The sequence below is a fragment of the Vulpes vulpes genome, chromosome 8, assembly GCF_048418805.1.
Source record: "Vulpes vulpes isolate BD-2025 chromosome 8, VulVul3, whole genome shotgun sequence".
Taxonomy (NCBI): domain Eukaryota; kingdom Metazoa; phylum Chordata; class Mammalia; order Carnivora; family Canidae; genus Vulpes; species Vulpes vulpes.
In genome coordinates this window covers 34479077-34498453 of record NC_132787.1, presented here as the reverse complement: position 1 = coordinate 34498453, position 19377 = coordinate 34479077, and the positions used below count along the sequence as shown (strand labels likewise).

The following is a 19377-nucleotide window of genomic DNA, read 5'->3' as shown; positions in this document are numbered from 1 at the left end:
TTTATTTATTTATTTATTTTTATTAAAGATTTCGTTTATTCATGAGAGACACACAGAGAGACAGAGAGAGAGAGAGAGAGAGAGAGAGAGAGAGGCAGAGACAGGCAGAAGGAGAAACAGGCTCCATGCAAGGAGCCTGACCTGGGACTCCATCCCAAACCTCCAGGATCACACCCTGGGCTGAAGGTGGCGCTAAACCGCTGAGCTAGACGAGCTGCCTTTTTTTTTTTAGATGACAGTTTTCTTGGAAAGAGATCTTGACAGGTTTTTCTGTGTGTGTGTTTGTGTGTGTGCGCGCGTGTGCGCGGCAGGTGCACGCACGTGTGTGTGTGTGTGTGTGTGTGTGTGTGTGTGTGTAACTGTCTGGAAAGCAAAGATTTTGCGTCTTGACAAAATTATTTCCTGTGCTTCGTGTTGTCTTTATCAGGTCTTTGATTATGGCAGAACTGAATCTTTTCAATATTAAAAAGAGTTAAGTTTTGTTCACATTGTAATCTTCTGTATTTGCCTTTAAAACCTTCCCTCAACACTTTTGGTAAATAGGTAAATATTATTTCATAATGACTTGTGATCCTATTTGATCAAACTTTTTTTTTTAAAGATTTATTTATATTTGATCAAACTTTAAATCTTTTGGCATTCTTTACAACTTCCCAAAATCAAATCAAAATGAAATATTTTTTGTCCCTCAAACCTACTTTGAGATTTCCTCTGGGGTCCCTGAAAGAAATTTCAAAAGATTTGTTTCTCATCTTGTGAAGGAGATGTTAAACTAATTAGGCCTATTTGGCATGTCAACTATGTGGGAAAGATTGTCAAGAAAGAAGTGATAGAAACACACAGAACAAACTCTTGGTTAACAGAGGGAAAAGGAGAAGAGATAAGAGCAAGATACGTGAAGGGGATTGAGAGGTACAAACTTCTAGTTATAAAATAAAATAAAGAAGTCACAGGATGAAAAGTACAGTATCGGGAATACAATCCAACTCCAAGGGGACAGATGCTCCTGTGCTCAGGACGCTTTGGAACTATATCCTATGCATCTCTTCATCTAACTGTTCACACATATCCTTTGTAATAAACTGGTAATCTAGTAAGTAAACTTCCTCAGTTCTGTATACCACCCTAGCAAATTAATCAAACCTGAGGGGATCATGGGAGCCTTAGATCTATAGCTGATGGATCAGAAGCATAGGTTGCAATCTGAACAGGTGATTCACATCTAAAGCATGTCTGTTGGGGAAGGGAGACAAAGGAAGTCTTTCCTCTATAATTGCCCACATATCCAGGCATCATTGATTTTTCAGGCAGTTCCTATCATTGAATAACCTCTCATTCCAGTCAAACAAAAAATTATATTAAAAGGACAACAGAATAGAGGTAATTTTTTTTTACAGAAATGTATGAATTCATAGTGAGAATGGTATAGAATAATATATTAAAATATGAACATGAAATTGGGGCACCTGGCTGGCTCTGACAGAGCATCTGACTCATGATCTTGGGGTTGTGAGTTTGAGCCGCATGTTGGGTATAGAGATTACTTAAAATTAAAATCTTTTATATAGATATATATAAAATCATATATATATATATATATGTACATATATATATATATATAGCAAATGGGGTGCCTGAGTGGCTCAGTCAGTTGAAGATCTGACACTTGGTTTCAGCCCAGGTCATAATCTCAGGTCATGCAATTGAGTCCTTCATCAGGCTCTCTGCTTAGCAGGGAGTCTGCTTGAGAGTCTCTCCTTCTCCCTCTGTGTGTCCCACTGCCCTACCATTTGCATGTGTTTTTGTGTGTGTACCTGTGTGTGCATGCTGTCTCTAAAATAAATCTTTTAAAAATGAATAAATAAAATTATATATATGTGTATACATGTATATAAATATAATGCAAGTATATGTATTTTTGCCAGTCTTTTGAGTGAGATTGTATTTATTGAAAGTAAAATAATCATTATAAGACAATTCTTAAATATCAACTTTGTGAAGATTCATGTCCTTATATTATTTTTTCCTCAAAACCTTCTTAAAACGACCCCAAATTCTCTAACAGGTAAATTTTTTTTTGAGATATCTTGATAACAGTTAATTTAGCTTCCAGCATTTCTTTCTTTTTTTTTATTTTAGTTCCAGTATACAGTATTATATTAGTTTCAGGTACACAATATAGTGATTCAGCAACTCTATACATCACCCAGTGGTCACCAGACAAGTGCCCTCCTTAATCCCCATCACCTATTTAATCCCTCCCCACACACCCTCCCCTCTGGTAACAACCATTTTGTTCTCTAAAGTTAAGAATCTGTTTCTTGGTTTCATTATCTCTCTCTATATATTTCCTTTCCTTGTTTGTTTTCTTTTTTTTTTAATTTTTAATTTTTATTTTTATTTATGATAGTCACACAGAGAGAGAGAGAGGCAGAGACACAGGCAGAGGGAGAAGCAGGCTCCATGCACCAGGAGCCCGACGTGGGATTCGATCCCGGGTCTCCAGGATCGCGCCCTGGGCCAAAGGCAGGCGCCAAACCGCTGCGCCACCCAGGGATCCCATACATCCGACCTTGTTTGTTTTCTTTCTTAAATTCCACATATGAGTGAAATCATGTGGTATTGTCTTTTTCTGACTGGCTTATTTCACTTAGCATTATACTCTCTAGTTCTATACATGTCATATAAATGGCAAGATTTCATTATTTCCTGTGGCTGAATAATATTCTATTATATATTTATATGGAATATTATATAATACATATGGAATATTATATATATACATGTATATATACACGCATATATGTATATATATCATCTTTATCCATTCATCTGTCAATGGACACTTGGATCGCTTCCATAATTTCTCTATTGTAAATAATGCTTCAATAATCATAGGGATGCAAGTATCCCTTTGAATTAGTGTTTCTGTATTTTTTTTTTATAAATATCCAGTGGGATTACTGAATCATAGAGTAGTTCTTTTTTAACTTTTTGAGGAACCTTTATACTGTTTTCCACAATGTCTGCACCAGGTTGCACCTCCAGCATTTCTTAAGCAATATGCTATAGAACCAATTCTAACTGGTTGACTTGTACACCCAGTCAATTGATTGCAAGGTTAGTTTAGAGGCCATGAATCATCAGTGCAAATTCATTACTACTACTGGAATTTCAGTTCCAGAAATTCACTTTCTTTTGTTTGCTACTTATATAAGAAACAGAGCATTTGGAGTGCTCACCTTGTCAAAGCCATGACATGGTGACTCTAGAGGTCCCTAAGGAAATTTTCTCTCTCACAGCTTTCTTATGTTTCCATTTGATTGTTTTAAAAAAGGAATAATATGTAATACTTATATTAAAAAGTATAAACTTTTAAAACTTTCTCCATATATCTAACTCATCAGAGATAACCACTATTAAGTCTGTTTTATGTAATTCAGTACAGCAATAGATTATAGCTCATTGAAAAAAAATAGGAGTTCATGAGTTATACTGATAAAAATAAATAAGTGGAGAAAAAGGAGTGACTTGCTTAACAACAAGATGCTAAGTACTGATGGAGATGGTGGAGGACGTGCTGGAGTCAAATCAGCATTCTGTAACTGTCATGGTACAAACTGGATCAGGTAAGATTCATCCATAGATACTATGTAGAAGAGTCATCTGAGGTATTCACTCTAGAAGCGTCTCCTACTGTAAAATATTAGGCTCCCTAGACTGAAATTCTACCAAATAGAAGTTTCTACACTTCAGGTAGGGAAGTTTTGGCAGATAGGTTTCATAGTCTGTGGAAACTTCAGTTGATGGCAGTGGCTTCATGGACCAACTTGCTAGGAAGGACTCTGAGATAGCTGAGCTCAGTATAAAGGAAGAGAACCCTGATAGGTCAGTGATGTCAAGAACAGTGGAATAAGGGACTAGTGGGGGCATTTCTGAGTCAGATCTGTCTTTATAGGTAAATGGATTGTATCCTCTAGAAATCCTTTTTACTCACATGCTGTCACATCTCTGTGCATTTTTGCAGATCCATTCACATGTCTCCAATATACACTTCTGCACTTCTGAGAGCTTTCATTATTCCTTCAGACTCTGTTCAAACTTTACTTTCTTTATGAAGTGTTCTCTAGCTTCTCCAAGGATATTCTGAGATGAGCAGATTGTGTGCCTCTGGAAATCTGATTCTTGGTCTCTCTTACCATACAGTCTCTGCAGCAGCAGTGCAGTGACTGACTAGAAGAAAGCATCAAAAGTATGATGAATAAGTAACTAAATGATTAGTCTCAAGAATGTCATAATCTGGGGTGGCTGGGTGTCTCAGGTGGTGATGCCTGTGCCCTCTGTTCAGGTCAGGATCTGCTGGGGCTTTGACCTTGCATATTGCCCTATGTGATCTGGGGATTCTATTTTCTTGTTTGCAAAATGGGAATGATGATGGTTACAATGATGATGACCATACTGGAGGGGATTTCATGAGTATGACACAAGCTAACACATCCAGTGGGCTCCCACCCACACAGTAGGACTCTTCTATATGGTGGCTTTTACTTGTGAATGCATAGTATGTGTCCCCACATTTTAACGTGTTACCTCATAATGTTCTCTACAGTCACTTTTATTGGGTATGATAAAATCCAATACAAACATTTCCATACTTGGTAAGTGGCAGTGTAGGATATAACCCGGATTGACCTGATAACAAATTCTGTAACGATTCCATTGTACCAGCATCCTTCACAGACATGTGACAATCTGAACACACAGAGCGTGGCTTCTCATTTTGTCTAGTACTAGCCCTGTTGCCAGCTTTTGAGCTTTCATTTATCTCTGAGAAGATATGGGATGTTATTTGTGAATGTGTGTATATGTATTTAGCTCTGCTGACTGCCATGATCCCTACGTCCAAATTGGGTCAACCAGGATCCTGAGAAGTATGGCAGTAACGGTTTGCTGTATGTTTGTTTGCTTAGAGCTTTGAGTGCATTTGGTTGTGTTTGGTATAACTGTATGAGCCCAGGAAAATATCAGTTAGAAATGGTCCTTCTGGGATCCCTGGGTGGCGCAGCGGTTTGGCGCCTGCCTTTGGCCCAGGGCGCGATCCTGGAGACCCGGGATCGAATCCCACGTCGGGCTCCCGGTGCATGGAGCCTGCTTCTCCCTCTGCCTGTGTCTCTGCCTCTCTCTCTCTCACTGTGTGCCTATCATAAATAAAGAAAAATTAAAAAAAAAAAAAGAAATGGTCCTTCTGTCCTGAGCTGTTTATAGGAGTTCTTAAAGTTCTCAAAGTTCCTCGACATTAGTCTTGATGAAGACTCTTTGGATTTGACTACAAAAAGGAAGGCCAATATAAACAAGTGAGACTACATCACTCTAAAATGCATCTGCACAGTAAAGGAAACCATCAACAAGATGAAAAGGCAACCTCTAGGATGGGAGAAAACAGAGTAGTAGAAAAGTGGTTACCAGGGACTGGAGGGTAGAAGAAATAAGGAAGGTTGGTAAAGGGGCACAAACTCTCAGCTACACATGAATAAAGTCTCAGGATCCAAAATAGAACATAGGGACCTGATGCATCTTTATTCCACTGAATATTTTTCTCTTTTTTTTTAGATTTTATTTTGTTATTTGACAGAGAAAGAGTGGGCACACAGGGGAAGCCAGAGAGGGAGAAGCAGACTCCTCACTGAGCAGGAGCCTACCATTAGGCTCCATCACAAGGTCCCAGGACAATGACCCAACCGAATACAGATGCTTAACTGACTGAGTCACACAGGTGCCCCAAAACACATCTTTTTTTTTTCTTTAAGTTTCAATGAAATTCTTAAAGTGCCTCAAGATGACAGCCAATGAAAAAATGTTCCTGAGCACATGGGTGGCTCATTTTGTTAAGCATCTGAGTGTGACTCAGGTCATGATCCTGGCTTCTTGGAATGGAGCCTTGAATTGGGCTCCCTGATCAGGGAGGAGTCGGTTTCTCTTTCTCCCTCTGCCACCCCACCCCCCCATCATGTTCTCTCTTTCTCTTTCATACTCTCAAATGAATAAATAAATAAAAACAAAAGACATTTCCTCTTCCATTTAAGAAGCAGGAAAGAATGTGAGTGATCCTGACATAAACCCTAAAGTGAAATTGCTATAGCAATGAAACCACTATTTAATAGTGGTTGTGAAAGTTATTTGTATTTTCCCATCCTAAAAAGTGAATCAAATCTTTTAAGCATCCCTTCTGTTATAAAGAAAATAGCCAACATCTCATTTCTATAGCAAAGAGGAAATTGGTTAGGAGGAAGGAAGGTAACCCTGTGTTAGTCAAATTGGTTGTTTTTGTTTTTGATTTTGTTTTTGTTTTCCCCAGCTCTCAAGTGTGGTGGAAGGACCATGGACTTTGACCAGAGCCACTAACTTTTGAATTCTGGCTCCATCACTTCCTCTGCATCGCCTTTGAGGATTTACTTAGTTTCTCCCCGCCTACTTTCTTCTGCAAAATAAGGGTGAGGATGGTGAAGTCTCCTTTGCTGGACTGTGAGGATGGCAGGAAGTCTGGAGGGCAGTTGGTCCCAGGGTGCGAGTCCTCCCCATCCTGCTGTGTGTGCAGCCTCCTTCTTTCAGCTCCTCTGGCCTGGGTGACGTCATCAGAACCGGGGAAAGAGAAATCTGGACACATGAGCCATTGAAGAAACCTGTTTCTTAGAATTCAGCTTTTTTTTTTTTTTCCTAAAGATTTATTTATTCATTCATTCATAGAGAGCGAAGAGAGAGGCAGAGATACAGGCAGAGCGAGAAGCGACTCCATGCAGGGAGCCCGATGTGGGACTCGATTCTGGGTCTCCAGGCTGCAGGCGGCGCTAAACCGCTGCACCACCGGGGCTGCCCCGCTGCCCCTAGAATTCAGCTTTGAATTTAGTTTTAGTTCAGGGCTACTGCCGCCCTGTGGATGTCTTGGGTAGTGAAACAGTCTGGGAAATGAAAAGGGGGACTGCTGTCCCTGTAACCTTCCTGAGAGTCCCCTTGTGAGCATTGGAGGACTGAGCACAGGCAGCCTTCCAGTGTGGTCCTGAGGTGGGATGTTTGTAGAGCAGGGTCAGGGAATGAAATCCTTAAAGCATCCATCCTCCTCTGTAGACCTGGCCCCTCCTCCGTTTAGACTCGAATGCTCAATCCTAAGGAATCTGAATGTCCAGGAGTCAACTCAGAAAGAGAATTTTAGGCCTCCTGACTTCCAGTTGAACACACTTCCCACTTACACAATTGGATAGGAGAAGCTTAGAGCCGCAGTTAGCTGACGGTTATTTTTCCTTTATATATTATTTTATGGGCTGCGGTTTGTTCATCGGTTAATTGATTTGCCTTATGACACTGTATTTGCAGGCTCTCTTCTAGTTATTTCCTGGGTGCTGCCAATTTCTTATCTTTCTAATCATTTTTTTGTCATTTGTGTGTGTGTGTGTGTTTGTGTGTGCCCGTGCGTATAACTTTTGGCTAAAGGTTTAATACGCTGCCCAAGTAGGCTGAAGATTCTTTGCAAATTTCGACTTCTGTGGATTCCTCCTGCTTTCTGAAATATCCCTCCCCATCTCCCATGCATGCAAATGCTATTTTTTTAAGGCACATTTCAAGATCTGCTACTTCTTTTGAGACCTTCAGGCCACCATAGCTAGGGCTGTCTCCTTTGGGGATTCATATCACTGACATATGTTATCGAAACATGGATATTATCATTTCTTTAGCTTCTCTATGCCCTTTTCGAAAGCAGAGTCTGGGTCTTAATTGTGTTCCTATGAGCACTTGAATACCCAGCCTATAGATGATTAATACGTATTGCCTGAATCATTGTCAGGTCCCTGCTTTCATTTCCCTTTTCGTTCACATTTCCACCTTTCCAAGGAAGCGGGGGAAGAAACCTCTGATCTGTTTAAGATGAATGCTTTTTGTTTCCACTGTTTTCATGTCACCTGGGTCCTCATTTGTGCACATTGCTTTAGAGGCAGACAAGTGAGCCCAAGACAGAGGTAGAGAGCTTGACTTCTCCCATATATTCCAGTTCCCAGCAGTTTTCCTATGAGTTGGGATCTCTGTTCAAGCACTTTCTCCCATAAAGGGTTTCTTTTTTTCCTTCTCTGAGTCAACTGATGGTATCACTTTAAATTCTCAGGTGGAGGTTTGGAGAACTAAATGTGACAACATGTTTGAAGACTGATTTCTGGTTATGAATTTTCAGTGCAGATTCTTTTTCTTTCTCCCCTTATTTCGAAGGTTCAAACCTATAATTTACTATTTCTTTTTCTGAGGAGAGGAGTGGTTTGTTGTTGTGTTGCTGTTCCTTTAATATGTCTGTTTTTTTGCAGTGCCCCTTACAATGAGAGTGTAGCTTTATCTGTTCCATGTGCATGCGTGTGTGTGGAGGGATTCGTGCCCACGTATTATCATCCAGCTGAATAATGATTGTTGATTATTAGGGATCTTGAGTGAGTACTCAGTTTTTTGTCTGTTCTTTTTTCTCATGGGCTATTATCTGGTTGGGGAGATCACAATGTGAGAGGCTTTACTTCCCTCTGTGGATTGTTCCTTTTGTTTAATTTTGTTACATCTATGAGCATTTCCTTTGCTATTGTCCAGCTTAGGAATGCACTGAAAAACATTTTTTTTTTCATATCATACCTGGAATTCTAGTTGTTGGAATTGCAACGGTTGCCTTCCAAGTGCACAATGATGGCTCATTAATTTGTTTATTTCACAGAGCAGTTCTATTCTGATTTTTGACTGAGATTACACTGAGTTGATTGAAGAATTCATGAACCCTTAATATGTTTCCAAAACCTTACTATTTTAAAGATTTTATTTATTTATTCATGAGAGACACAGAGAGAGAAGCAGAGACACAGGCAGAGTGAGAAGCATGCAGGGAGCCTGATGTGGGACTCAATCCTGGATCTGGGTTCAAGGTCTGAACCAAAGGCAGACACCCAACCACTAAGCCATCCAGGCGTTCCTCCAATAACTTATTCTTGCCATTCTTAAGCATGGCAAGCATCTTTCCATTTCGTTACATCTTTGTTATGTCTTTCAGGGACTTTTATCCTTTCCTTTTAAAGCTTTTACAATTTAAGTTTTTGTAATAGTTTCTTCTCAAACTTGTAATTTTTTTTAAAGATCTTATTTGTATATGCACGAAAGACAGAGAAAGAGAGAGAGAGGCAGAGACACAGGCAGAGGGAGAAGCAGGCTCCATGCAGGGAGCCCGATGTGGTACTCGATCCCATGACTCCAGGATCATGGGCTGACCCTAAGGCAAATGCTTAACTGCTGAGCCACCCAGGCATCCCAAACAAACTTGCAATTTTGATTAGTTACTGCAATAGAAATAGTTAACAATTAGATTGTACATACTATGTGCCAGACATGCGTTCAAATCCTTTAGTAATCTTTTACCTGGCAAGTCTGTTTACTACCTTGAAGTTTCCTGTCATTAGATTTCTCTTGCATTTCCAGTAAATGCAATTATATCACCATTGTTATTTGACTCTTTTCCTTGCTTTCTTTTTAAATACTTATGCCTATTTTTTGTTTAATCATTTTTTATTTTTATTTTTATTTATTTATTTTTTTGTTTAATCATTTTTTAAATTGCTGTCTTATTTGGTGCCTCCCTTTAAGGAAATTGTTTTTTTTCCTGTGTGTTTCATTAGTCTTGATTGTAAGCTTATCTTTGCATTTGAGAATTCTCCTTTTCCTGACTGTGGACACTTTTCAAATTCACTGTCACCTACCCCCAGTGTTGGAGTAGAGACACTTGGAATTGACCAGCATAAAATTTTCCTATTATTCCTACTAGGATTTTCTATTCCTTTTGAGTGTTGCCAGCCACCTGGAACCTATAATGACTCTGTGACCCAGTTTTTCATACTGGTTTCTTCAGTCTGGAGCAGTTGCTGAACTGTGGACTGTTTGATTCTGTGTGTGTGTGTGTGTGTGTGTGTGTGCAGGAGGTGTGGTATCAGGGCCAACCTGCCGGACTGCTTTACATTCCTTCTCTTTGTAGTCACCCTACCGATTGTCCTTGGCTCCCCTTTCCTCTTTATTTTCATTAGTTGTGAGTTAGAGAAGTCTTTATAAGTAATGCAACTTTTCTGCTTTCCTTATGACATTCTTTTTTCTGGTAGTTACAGATTTATTCCTTATTTTTTGTTAATTTTCAAGATTTGTTGTGAAGTGAATTTTGTTGTTTTTATACATTCTGTTACTAATATCCACCTACTAATTATTAATGCCACTTATTGTTTTTCTCATTCCTAGCTATTTTTTATTGTCTCAACTGTTAGGAAACCACACTAACAATAGCAGTAGTGAAAGGATATTTGTAACCAGCAATCTCTGATGAATACATAGATCTGGGAAATGCTGGGCTGAGAAAAAACTGAATAATTATCAGAGATCATCCTATAAATTGACTTCATCTTGCACTTTCTAAAAGTGCAATTTACAATTATTTCACCAATTTCTCTCCACAAGTAGATAATAATCAGTAGAACTTCAAGTTGAGAAAAATATGTTCAAGTATTACCTGGGATTTACATTATTGGTACACAGCAGAGTAACACTCAATGCCCAAGGTAACACAGCTAGTAAAAGCACAAAATCTATAGCCAGACAGTGGGTACAAGTTCCCTTCACTTACACACAAGTTGTATCATTTTTGGAATCCTTTTAATTTCCCCATCTCTTACTTTCTCACCTGCAAAATGTTATTTTTTTTTTTAATAAATTTTTTTATTTTTTATTTATGATAGTCACAGAGAGAGAGAGAGGCAGAGACACAGGCAGAGGGAGAAACAGGCTCCATGCACCGGGAGCCCGACGTGGGATTTGATCCTGGGTCTCCAGGATCGCGCCCTGGGTCAAAGGCAGGCGCCAAACCGCTGCGCCACCCAGGGATCCCTGCAAAATGTTATTAATTAGACTACAGTCCTCAAATATTTGCCGATAGATAGAAAGAGCTTAGAAATGTTACTAGCACATAATATGGGCTCAATAAATCATCACTGTCCATATGATTGTGAACTATTTTGAACTCACAGCCAGAGTATTTTAAGATTTTTTATTTATTTGAAAGAGAGAAAGAGAGAAAACAAGAGCTGGGTGAGGGGCAATGGCAGAGAGAAAAGCAGCACCTCCATAAGCAGGGAGCCCAACGTGGGGCTTCATCACAGGACCCTGGTATCATGACCTGAGCCGAAGGCAGCAACTTAACTGCCTGAGCCACCTAGCCACTCCACATCCAGCATCTTTTAACATTGTATCGTTATATGTATGACTAATTGTTTTTTGAGAGAGAGTGAGAGAACAAGACAGACAGTGCACAGGTGGGCAGCAGTGGGAGAAGGGGCAGATGGGGAAAGGGAGAGAGAAGCCTAAGCAGGATCCATGGCCAGCACGGAGTCCATTGTAGGGCTCGATCCAAAACCCTAAGATCATGACCCAAGCTGGATCAAGAGTAAGACACTAACTGACTGAGCCACCCAGGTACCCTAGACTAATTTTAAAGGTCCTTTTGAATTTAGGCATAAGGTCAAAAGAAAAAACGAGAACCCTCCTAAGTGCAAATATACACACAGTACATAAGTATTGTCTAACCATTTGCAGTGCTAACTTAACCTAGATTCTAGACAATATAACATGTGGCAGAAGAGCAGTGTTAAAGAAGAAAGATTCTGCTATCTCTCATAGAGCTTACATACAGAAAAGGAGACAAGTGATAAAATATAATTATACTAGTGGCCCCTGGAGGGCTCAATTGGAAGAACATGTAACTCTTGAGCATCTGGCTCTTGATTCGGCTCAGGTCATGATCTCAGGGTTGTGAGTAAAAACCCCATGTTGAGTGTAGAGATTACTTACAAATAAAATCTTTAAAAAAACAATTAGGGATCCCTGGGTGGTGCAGCGGTGTAGCGCCTGCCTTTGGCCCAGGGCACGATCCTGGAGACCCGGGATCGAATCCCACGTCGGGCTCCCGGTGCATGGAGCCTGCTTCTCCCTCTGCCTATGTCTCTGCCTCTCTCTCTCTCTGTGTGTGACTATCATAAATAAATAAAAAATTTTTAAAAACACTTTTAAAAAACAATTATACCAAAACAAAGTCATTAAAGTTGTACTAAGGGCTTTAATGCATGACATCATTTTGTAATGTACTACTCATAAAACTTAAATATTCAAGGTCAATTGCAGTGACTAGAATTTTATTTTCCCAAATGCATATCTGGAATATGACTGCCTTTATTTTTAAAGACTTATTTATTTGAGAGAGAGAGAGTGGGGCAGCCCAGGTGGCTCAGCAGTTTAGTGCCACCTTCAGCCCAGAGATGGGCTTGGAGACCCAGGATTGAGTCCTGCGTCAGGCTCCCTGCTTGGAGCCTGCTTCTCCCTCTGCCTGTGTCTCTGCCTCTCTCTCTGTGTGTCTCTCATGAATAAATAAATAAAAAACCTTTTTTTAAAAAAAGCTCAAAAAATAAAAAATAAATAAAATAAAAAGAGAGAGAGAGAGTGAATGAGTGTTGGGAAGGGTAGGTGGAGAGGGAGAAAAAGAATCTAAAGCAGACTCCCCGCTGAGCACCCAATCCAATATTGGGCTGGATACCAAGACTTCAAGAACATGACCTTAGCTGAAATCAAGAGTCAGATGCTCAACCAATTGAAGCACCCAGGCACCCTAATAAATGCCTTTGGAAATGTTGAAAGATGTTATAGCAGAATATCCATGGTTTCTATTAAGAGAGTCAAAAACAAAACTTTATCATTTTTATTTTTACTATTCAAGTGAGGAAAACAAAGCATCTGACAGGTGAAAGGTCAGCTCTTTGGAGACATGTTCTCAATTGTGAAAAGAAGGACAGATCTTCTGTCTGCTTTTGTTGTTGCAAGTTTCCAGAGGGAGATGCCTGAGACAGAACAAATATGCATCATTGTGTTCATGGACTACAGGTAGGATGTTACTAAATGGCTGTGCTTTGAGTGCTGTGTCCCTTCAAATTCCTATCTTGAAATCCTAATCCCAAAGATGATGGTAATAGGAGGTAGGGCCTCAAGGAGACGCTAAGGTCATCAAGATGGTTCCTTTGTGAATGGGAACAGTGTTCTTCTGAGAGATCCTTCAGAGGTCCCTCCTCCCTCCCCCATTTCACTGAGTGAGGATACAGGGAGAGGTTGGCAGTGTGCAATTGCAAGAAGGCCTTTGCCCAACCACACTGGCAAAATTGGACTGCCAGTGCCACCCTGAAGCTGGACTTCCAGCCTCCAGAATTGTGAGAAATAGATTACTGTTGTTCTTAAGTTGCCCAGTCTGTGGTATTTCGTTATGGGCAGACTGAATGGCCTATGACAAATAAAAAATTAATACTTCCTGTGTATTGATCAGAGATCACTGACTATAAAAATTCTTTCATTACTTGTGTTGTTAACTTTGTGATTTATTCCCATGTGGCCCAATAAGAAATATCCTTCAGGTTCTAAGGATTTGTTAATATATAAATAATATAATAACATATAAATATATATTTATATATAAACAGTAAATAAGTATATTAATATGTTATTATATAATATTTAAATATGTAAATTACAAGTATTGATATTGGTGGAGTCAATAAATTAGCAATTAATATATAAATAATATCTACCATTTCAGATATATGCTGACTGCTCACTATGTCCTAGGCACATTTCTAGGCATTTGGGGACATATCAGTGAGAAAAATGGGCCAGGATATCTGATTTTGGTTACTTTAAGTAAGGCAACAGAAAATACACTCTGTTCTCTATGTGGGGAAAGATGAGGGAGGGGCAGGTCCCTGCTACTGAGGGAAGAATAAAGACACCTGAGCTCCAATCAAGGCAAGGGACCTCTGAAATGTATCTCTTGTCTTGAGGTTTGCTAGCCTGAGGTATTCTCACAGGTCACCCTCCTTAGGGTGTGCGCTGTGGGCTCACTGGCAGCCATGGATGTTCTCTCAGTGGTCACGTACCATGCCAAGCATTACAGGGCCTCTCTATCTGCAGGCAGAGCGTTCAGGGCACATGGAGAGGATGGTGACCTTTCCAGAGTCATGCGACAGAGTAATGGGAGTTGAAGCCAGTACAAAGGATGAGGAAGGAAAGGATTGTTAAGGAAGCATTGCTAAAAGAATGAGATTTGAAGCTTTTGATACATTAAAACAGTCGCCTGGGATCCTTTCTGTTAGATTTTCGCCTTAGGAGTCCTCCCTGAGAAGATTCTATGAAAAGAAGAGTGGACAAAAGAAGAGCACACTGCCGTGGAGCAGCCTCTAACACAGAATGAGGAAGCCAAGTCTGAACACGAGGTGAAAAATCATGTAGTGATACAAATACCCATGAACATCTTGTAATTGACTCATGTGAAAGGACTTCATATGTGTCATGTTTACAACTATACATAAGTTCCTATCACTCTTTGTTACTCACTTTTTTGTGTGTGCCTTTACTCAACTCTTCAATCTTTGTCTCAGGAAGATTAACAAATCCAGCACCACCCACACATCTGGCCACATGATCCACACATTTCTTTTCCTATTTCTTTCTTTTTTTTTTTTAATTTTATTTATTTATGATAGTCAGAGAGAGAGAGAGAGAGAGAGAGAGAGGCAGAGACACAGGCAGAGGGAGAAGCAGGCTCCATGCACCGGGAGCCCGATGTGGGATTCGATTCCGGGTCTCCAGGATCGCGCCCTGGGCCAAAGGCAGGCGCCAAACCGCTGCGCCACCCAGGGATCCCTCTTTTCCTATTTATTTCTATATCAAAAGTCCTTGGGCAGCCCGGGTGGCTCAGCGGTTTAGCGCTGCCTTCAGCCCAGGGCGTGATCCTTGAGACCCAGGATTGAGTTCCACGTCAGGCTCTCTGCATGGAGCCTGCTTCTCCCTCTGCCTGTGTCTTTGCTTCTGTCTCTCTCTCTCTCTCTCTCTCTCTCTCTCTCTCTCTCTCTCTCGGCGTCTCTCATGAATAAATAAATAAAATCTTAAAAAAAAATCCTTCACATCAATTGCACCAATGTCCTTAGTCAATATACATTGACTCTCTTCAGCTTGGCTGGACTTAGTCTAAGTGATGATCAATGTATATCCAATATTTTAATAAATTAAATGTGTGTATGAAAACTTTCTTTGTAACATTGGAAATCATCTGGGTGAGCAGTAGGTAGTGCAGGACTCTTTGGGATAAACTGGATTGGAAGTCTGGAGGTTTAAGTGAGGCCTCTGGCCCTCTTTATCTCTCTGTGCATATCTTACAAAGGCTGAGCCCAAGAGGGACCCTTGAGTCCTTACCGGCCTAGCCACAAGATAGGGAGACAATGATCAGTCTGCCTTAAGGGAACAAGGCCAGCTAGGATTTACTCCAGGAAGCACATGAACAAGAAAGTGTACTCTCATGGTATTGGCCAGATGATGCCCTGATATTTTTGTTGCTGAACGAAAATATTAGTAAATCCTTTCCTCCCCTGAGAGGGAGCAGCAAGAGAGGTGGGCAGAGGGTGAGAGGAAGGACTGGAGACATAGGAGGAAGGACACAAGTGTATTTAGCAGGGTAAACAAGCCTCTCTCTCCATAAACCCCATTACAAACCAACTATGTTTATAGGGACATAAGGAACCCAAGCTTCTAATGAAAAACACCACCAAAGGAAAAATGCCTCATATTATTACTTTTTCAAAGAGAAGTTCCCATGCCTTCTACAGTAAAATGTAAAAAAACAAATAAAAAAAAACAAAAAAACAAAAAACAAAAAACAAAAACAAAACAAAAACAAAAACAAAAAACCAAAAGACAAAAAGCAAAAACCCTGGAGTCCAACATTGCCTCTTCTGCAAATTCAACTTCTGTGTATCTTCCCTGTGCCATTCAGATACCTAGTTGGAGTCTACCTTCCTTTTGTTGTAACTGAGCTTCAGCCCTCTGTCATTTGAATAATTATAGATCCATGAATCACTAAAGATGAAAACTATCCCATTTATTGTCCAACTGCAGCATCTCATATGCTCTATTTCCTGAAGAAAAAAAATTGCACGTAAAAAATTAGAAAAATATCTTTGTACTTAAGTTCAGGATTTTCCTTGAGTAATAACATTTAATGAGCAAAACCAATTTTCCCTCATTATTGCCAGTCACAGAAATAGGAAAATGGAAAAAGAAAAAAATACTGAAAAGATATTGTTTTGACATTCAACTATCAAATTCTACCAGAAGTGCCTAGTCCACACATCTTGAGCCAAAAAATCAACTGGAAAAAACAAAATCAATTGGAAGAAGTCTCTCCTTTATGCAGTTAGCAGCGATCTTATGCTGTCTCTATAAATTCTCTATCAGGGAGTAGAATGCATACCTCTGTCTTCTTTAAAACTTCATAAATATTGTCTATAGTTTACTTTAGAAATTTCTCTTTCCCATTAGTTTATGAGAAGCCTCTGAATACCCATTTCCTTGTTGAATCTCATGTTCCTAGCATCACAATGTTAAGTGGGGTTTGAGTTCTTCCACAAGAATTTTTTAAAGGTTTCTTCATTTATTTTAGGGAGAGACAGAGAGAGCACTGGAGCAAGGGGGTGAGGTGGAGGGAGAGAAGCTCAAGCTGCTGAGCACAGAGCCCCCCAGGGTGGCTGGATCTCATGACCAAGAGATCATGACCTGAGCTGAAATCAGGAGTCAGATTCTTCACAGACGGAGCCCCCTAGGGGTCCCCACAGGATTGTGTTAAACACAACTCCCATATGTGTAGTAGGGACATCTAAGCAACCTTATACTAAATTCATTTCTTCTGCTTTGAATGATGTATGTCTTCATCCCCAGCAGGAGTCTCAAACCTCTCAGCCAATTACTGTGTCTGTCACTGTTATTTCCTATAGTGAAATTCTTTAGGCCTATGAATCTTGTCCCTAGAGGAGGCTTCTTTCTTGTGCTCAAGCTTACTTCAGCTGGAGAATTACTCTTACCTTATGCTTTCAACTAACTGCCCTTTTTATTGAGGAGTAACTTATACACAGTCTAGTGCACAAATCTTAGTCTATAGCTGATACCATTGTACATTTGAATATACTTGCTTGATTGCCTCTGCAATCAAGCTAAAGAACTTGTCAGTTGATTCAAAAATGAAACTCTTGATGTATGGGGAGCAAAATCAGTGCCTCTAGGTCTAGATGAGAAATAGGAGATCCCTTCCTGTAAGCCCTTTCCTTTCACCAAGCATGCTTTTTTCTAGCTTCTGATATTATTTTTCAGGTCATAAGTGTATTTTAAAATTTAAATTTTAAATTTGAGGATTCAGATTTGAAATGGAAGAGTCTCATTTCCACAAAATTTCCCATTCTTACCTTCCCAAAAGGTTGTTTCTTGGAGTGATGGGATCTTTTAAATTGTTCTTGGATAAATAGGGTGTTAAGCTAGACTTCTATTTCTGGGTTTATTTATACTATTTGGATGTTAACTAAAGAGCAGTTACAATTTTCTAAAGAAGTTTTTAACTAATTTTTTAATCAAATTGTGTCAAACCCCCACAGACGAACACTGAGTATTTTCTTTCAGAAACATGAGGTGAGGGGTGCTTGGCTGGCTAAGTATGGGAGTATGAGACTCTTGATCTGGGAGTGGTGAGTTTGAGCCCCACATGGGTGTACAGATTACATACATACATACATACATACATACATAAACAAACAAACAAACTAAATAAATAAATAAAATTGAAGGGATTAAGAATTATCTCTTACGAAAGCCGTGAGGGTTTATACAGGAGGATTAGGAAGATTAATGAACCACAAATATCTTGGATTCTTTTTTCTGTTTTTACTGTAGTGATGCCCACATCACATCTTTGGACTATTCTGAGCTTCAGTTCAGAGAATATTCTCCTTATCCATTAAATGGGGATCATTTGACTGAGTTGCTGTGGTTTTTCCCAGGCCTATGTGAGATAGCAGTGCTTTGCACATAGTAGCTGCTTAATAAATGTTAGTTTTCTTTTTCCTATGGTTTTCCGGCTTATCTTCTATTCATTGTTAAGTAGTTCAAGGACCCATCATAACCAGAATAAGAGCTAAGATGCTTAAGGGTCTCTCTCTCTCTCTTTTTTTTTTTCAAGAGATCTTATTTATTTATTTATTTATTTATTCATGAGAGACACAGAGAGAAAGGCAGTTACAAAGGCAGAGGGAGAAGCAGGCTTCAAGCAGGGAGCCCAATGTGGGACTGATCCCAGGACCTGAGGATTAGGCCCTGAGCCAAAGGCAGACACTCAATCACTGAGCCACCCAGGCATCCCTGCTTGCAGGTCTTGAAATGGACTGCCAGGGTCCCACTAATCCTTAGCTGTGTGACCTTAGTTACATAGGGTTTAGTATTTTATTTGCAAAATGCAAAAAATAGTAGTAAATACTTATGATGTTTTGGTAGGGATTGAATGAGACAAACTTATAAAGTCCTTCACACAGTGCATGGCACATGTAATACTAAATAAATGTTGCCATGTAAAACAGCAAAGGAAATGAAAAGGTAGAAATAGGTTTTGCTATTAAGCTTTATGGTAGCCATAGGAATTCACCTAATGGCCACATTAATATAAGAATGCAGAATTTAAGGGAAGATGGTAGGGAAACCACAGTGTGGAATGTTTCTTTTTTTTTTTTTAATTTTTATTTATTTATGATAGTCACACACACAGAGAGAAGGAGAGAGAGAGGCAGAGACACAGGCAGAGGGAGAAGCAGGCTCCATGCACCGGGAGCCTGACGTGGGACTCGATCCCGGGTCTCCAGGATCGCGCCCTGGGCCAAAGGCAGGCGCCAAACCGCTGCGCCACTCAGGGATCCCTGGGTCTATGTTTCTAATAACTGTTCTTCAGTTACCTACTGGGGCTACTTTTCTGTTACTTGAAACATACCAACATGTTCATATGGTCCCTGATCTTTAAAGCTCTCCAGTCACCCCTGCAGTTGTCCCTGTGACCTACCACCAGCTGCCCACCTCACCTCAATAATGACTGCCGTGAACACACTTCTTGACCCTGACCAGCTTGTTCTCTAATTTCTACCCTTATTTTGTGTAAAAAATAGAAAAAGAAAGACAGTTGGCTGTGTAGGACCAGGGAAGACACCCCAAGAGAACATCTTTGACATGAACATTATCTTTGAGTTAAAAAGCAATCAAGACTCAGCAGATCCAGGAAAAGCTTTTTACCTCCCCCTCAACTGCCTAAGAAAAATTGAGATAGAGGACTTGTTCCAGCAGGAGAGCTATCACCTGAGTTAGATAAGTACATACCTAGCTATGGTAGACAGAGAGGAACCCCAGAGGCCTGCTTGATCAAAGTGCTCTATGTCC

The 19377-nt window shown here is 40.0% G+C and overlaps 1 protein-coding gene across 7 annotated transcripts in view; it reads left to right on the top strand.

Moving 5' to 3' along the window:
• LOC112917284 (uncharacterized) overlaps nt 1-19377 on the top strand; it is a 51050-nt gene that overhangs the window by 18867 nt on the left and 12806 nt on the right. For 2 of the 7 annotated variants that reach the window (XM_072766032.1, XM_025995218.2), the window contains exons 2-5: nt 6356-6491; nt 8346-8465; nt 12815-12978; nt 14235-14354. The exons of 2 other annotated variants lie outside the window; for them this stretch is intronic. The gene's annotated coding sequence lies outside the window, so the exon portion shown is untranslated. Of the gene's footprint in view, nt 1-6355; nt 6492-7141; nt 8466-12587; nt 12979-13947; nt 14355-19377 lie in introns of those variants that run through there. 3 more of the 7 variants (XM_025995219.2, XM_072766028.1, XM_072766029.1) reach the window with 3 other exon arrangements.